The 4868-nt window shown below is 40.5% G+C and overlaps 1 pseudogene; it reads right to left on the bottom strand.

The window, feature by feature from the left end:
- Positions 1–1635: 1635 nt before the first annotated feature.
- On the bottom strand, positions 1636–2930 carry LOC132376783 (cytokine receptor-like factor 3; annotated as a pseudogene).
- Positions 2931–4868: the final 1938 nt, after the last annotated feature.

Below are 4868 nucleotides of genomic sequence, written 5' to 3'. Positions count from 1 at the left end.
ATGAAGAGCAAATTTGAATTCAGTTTTTTTGGGTGGTTTTCTGGGATTGATCACTGCTTATTAGATTAAGTTATGTCTTGACTGTAGCAAGTTGTACAGATAAATATTATACAAAATTCTGTTGGTAATGCAGGGTACGTATAGAGTCATTTATTCATAGGAGTGGAATAAAATTTTTCACCTTAAAAATTATTGTATTTGCCAATTATTGTTTATACTTCATGTGTAGCTTTGCAAATGAACTACTTTCAGAGACTAACCAATGTCATCTGTTTTTGAAGCATTTATTGGTATCATGTATTCAGTCATATTAGGAGGAAAATAGCAGGGAGTACAGGACACGGTAGATTACTCTGGAAAGATACTGTTTTTCTACAAAGGTGGTGTGTGTGTATGTGTGTGTGTCTATTGAAATCATAACGGAAAGGGTGCCCATCATGACAACGAAAAAGAAAAGATTCTTGGCCAAAAGGGCAGTGGTAGAGATTGCCCAATGGCCAGCTCAAGTTTATTTGCCCTCCTGGTGTATAATTTTTCCTCTTGTTTACCATTGCCATTTTATTCATTGTTGCAAAAATTTTGATTGTCTATTCAAATGTTTTGTTGCTACTCCCTTATTTTTTTCTGGTAGAGGAACCTCAACATTTTTTGAACAATATCCACTTTTAGTATGGTCACGTAATCAAGCAAAGGAATCTCCTCCACACCCCTCATATCACCACCAGTCTAAGAGTACCAATTTTGATTGCTTTACCCTAAGTATGGTGGTTCCTCCCTGCCAGTGCTTGGTTGAGGCAAAAGATTGGGATAATTCTGATGCATGAGGAGACAATTCCTGGTATCACTTCTGAGAGAAGTTTCCTTCACTGTTATAATTAGTCCTATGAAGGGAATTTTCCTTTGGTGAGCACATAGATGGCTGTGTAATGAGGAGATTCTTGGAGCTGCGATAGCCTTCAGAGACCAAAGCTATGGACAGAGGCCAGTATGCTGAAGAAGGGTCCGTGGAAAAAGGGAAAATTCTAGACCCCTGATTACCCTGAAGCGCCACTGACTTAACCAAATCTGGAAACCTCTTGCCTTTAGATTTCTTGTTATGAGAGAGAATAAAAGTCAATATTTTTAACCGGTTGACTTGGATTTTTGTTGCCTGCAGCTGAATTTATACTAATCATAGAAGAAAATTTCATAAACACAGAAGGGAAATTTAATTTTTATCTTATGTAAATATTTACCAATGCTGACAAGATTTTAAAAATACAGAGTCAGAAATATTTGAAGGACAATTTTGTAAGCTTAAAGTTTATAAAATATGAGTTAATATTTCCTTTATTCACTAATTCATTTATTAATTTGGTGAATTTTAATAAGTACTTATTATATATCTGAATTAGATCAATTAAGAGAGCAATAAAATTTACTTTGGGCACAGTCAAACCAAAGCATAGACACCTTTTCCTTTCTATGTATTATTCTGCTAATTTTGAATCACTTTCAAACTTACAGCAAAATTACAAGTTTGAATAACTTTAAACAATTATTTGAAGGTAAATTGTTGATGTGCTGCTTCATCACACCTGGGCACGTTACTGTATTTTTCATACAAACAAGCATATTTTCTTAGATAGAGTTTGGTCAAGGAGACAAACTCTTTGTCATTGGTCGCCTCACAGTTGCAACTCTGAATGTTAGCGTCTGTCCACAGAAATAAGTTGGCATGCTGAAGTAGAGAACACCCAAGAATTCAGAACTATTCTGGAACACTGCATTTCTTCAGCTACTCAGGCTGGACCCCTCAGCTGTCCATTCATGAGGCATGGGCATGAAGTGACCTATCTGGGGTGCTCTAAGGCCTCTACCCCCATCACCACAGACTGAACTGGGAAGCAGCATTGCAGTCTATGTGCCACACCAAGAGTTCGGTTTCAGAGCCCACGCATGCGTCTTGCAAGTGGTTAGAAGTACGTTTACAGAACAGGAGCCTGTAATCACCGTGCACGTCTGTACCAGGATGACTCCAGGTTTCTCTGCTAGATCTTCTAGCTGTGCTGGTCGGTGAGATGCTGCTCTTCCAGGCTTAAAAATGTGGCCTTTCACCATGTTAGTAGCTGAGACATCTGATCGAGCAGGTCAATAAGGAGCACCAACTGGTAAGCACGTTGGTAAGCTGTCCAACTTACCGTGTGAGGCCTTTTTGCTAAAGCCCGGTTTCTCATCCTGTTCTCATGCGACACCAAGGATGGTGATCTCACCATCCGGGATGGAGTCCTCTGCAGTGTTAGCTCCACACTATATGCGCTTTAGGTGGTCATCCAAAACTCAGTGGGGTCCTGTTCAGTGGTGTCCCCACCACTGGGTAGCTCCTCAGTCCTCGTCCAGGAGTTTTCCAGTGGTTCCCTCCAAACCACTAAAATGCTCTTAAAATGTCCTTAAGACATCCCTTGTCTGTGATGCACAGCCTTTTCTTTTCTTTCTTTTTTTTGCTTATTCATGGCAGCTTATTATTTTTTTAAATTACGTAGCAAGCTACAGAGAAAAACGGAAACATTACTAACATTTACGCATTTAGAAATGCTGCCCAACGTACGGATCCTTCCACCACTCCTGGTACTGCGTTTGCTTACTGCCCCTCTTATTCTGCTTTTCAAATGATCATTGCCTGACGTTTTTTCTAAATATCAGGGGCTCATTGTCTTCACTCATTCCATAGCATTAATTATGATGATGCTTTTAAGAAGATGATAGATTATTTGGTAAAGTAGAATTTTACTCTGAAATCTCTTGTGATTTTTCTGTAATGTCTGATGTGATGTGGTCTCTGATCTCTGCACCTCCTGCGGCCCCTGTGGTCCCCGGCCCAGCTCGGCAGTACCTCTGCTTCCCCCCGCCCCTGCCCCCCAGTACTGACGGGCCTCCTGCAGCAGCTCCATCACCCGCTGCCCCGGGTGCAGTGAGCTCCGCTTATATTTCTAAATATTAATGTCAGTTCAATTAATTGCCAGGTCTGACAGTAAGCATTGCCAAGATGCCTTTTTGTTAAACATGTTTATAATAATATCAAGACTATTATTTTGAAGAGACTCCTCAAGTAGTACAGCCTAATTAAAGTGATACTGAATATCTGTTTTCAGTCTGTTTCTGTCCAATGTTTATGTTCTCATAATTAGCCTAACACCCACTTCACCAAATGAAAGTCTTTCAGGCCTGTGCCTCCTGGTTCTCAGTAAAGATGCTTAGAATATTTCTGAAGAGGGATCACAGTGCGAAGGAAGAAAGTTAAATTCTTATTGAGGAAACTTTCCACATTTCTAAAGAACGACTTAAATCTGGATTGAAATTAATCAACAAACTGATCAGGTATCTGTATAAAAATATATAGATGTGTTGCCAAATGAGTCTCTGTGTTAAGAGAGAGCTAGTTAGCTACTCTCACACCAAAAGGAACTGAGGATATTAATTGGAAATACAAATCCTGCAAAAGACACTCTAAGTTAGAAGTCATAATCAAGAGAAACAGAAGAGGGCTTGTCTGTGAAGTCAGTGAGGTGCGGTTAAATGGAATTAGACTTTCACACAGAAGGACCTCAGTGCAAACCTGGTTCAACCTCTTCCACCACGGACTAGCTTAACATTTCTAGTCTTTAGTTCCTCTCTCTATAAAATGGGGGAACACGTAGCAGCCTTGCAGCTTGATATGAGAATTAAGCAGACAAGGTTATACACATGCACACACAGTTTATTCTATTTGAGGTGGTTAAAAAAGTTCAGTCCTCATCTCTGAAAATTATGATCTATATTTCAATATGGTTATCCATTTGTGCAATGGGCATTTCTTGAACACCTGGAGCATGTGAATGGCTGTTGTGGTGCAAATTACCAGGTGCTGGGGCATCTGACAGGTGGAGGGAGTGAAGTGCGGGTCAATGTTAAGTGTGTCCAGCGCACTTACAACGCTGGACACTGGTTTCCAAAGCAAACACCTAACGTGGACCACACAGCCTCTCCACCAAGGGGGTCCTCACCTTGCCCTCTGCACCAGCCTCCACGACTCCCGTGGCCCTCACACAAAGCTGAGTCTTACCGTGGCTGGAAGGCCCATCAGGATATTCCCTCCACCCTCCCTTTTCTTTTTTCTTTTTCTGTGTATTTATTTATTTAATTGAAGTATAGTTGATTTACAGTGTTGTGCTAATTTCTGTTGTACAGCAAAGCGACTCAGTTATATACATATATACATTCTTTTTTATATTCTTTTCCATTATGGTTTATTCCAGGATATTGAGTATAGTTCCCTGTGCTATACAGTAGGACCTTGTTGTTCATGCATCCTATAGATAATCTTCCCCAGAACAAAACACATGTACCTGGAACAGTGGAGGCGCAGAGCACTCAGGGCCCCATGTGACCAGGGAATCTGTGAAACCGTTCCATTTGCCTTTCTAAGCATATTTTGCTTCCCATTTGGTACCTTCTAGGATTTGGGCAAAGAATAGGTATTCTACCGCAACTAAAAACAGGCATCTATTGCAATACAGAAATCCAAGGATGGCAAGGAATTCAACTCTACAGAAAAGAGTTTGCCAAGGAATTCTCTGCCCGCATCTTCCAATATGTAACTGCTTGATGTCTGACGTGAAACCAGGGGGACTATGAAGGGCTGGAAGTTCTGCAAGTACTATGTGCCTCGCAAAAGACAGAAGACCTGAGCAACTTTTCCATCTTAAGGGGAAGAGGTCAGGGATTAACATCACATGTCAACTCCTCTGTGTCAACTCCTATATATCTTTACTATGTATTTATTTTTCACAACAGATTGCCCCGTAGTTTTTATTATTTCCATTTTATAGATGAGGAAATGAGGTTCTTGA

Source organism: Balaenoptera ricei, chromosome 13, assembly GCF_028023285.1.
Source record: "Balaenoptera ricei isolate mBalRic1 chromosome 13, mBalRic1.hap2, whole genome shotgun sequence".
In the NCBI taxonomy this organism is placed as follows: domain Eukaryota; kingdom Metazoa; phylum Chordata; class Mammalia; order Artiodactyla; family Balaenopteridae; genus Balaenoptera; species Balaenoptera ricei.
Note: the sequence above shows the minus strand (reverse complement) of the source record. Positions and strands in the feature narration are given on the sequence as shown.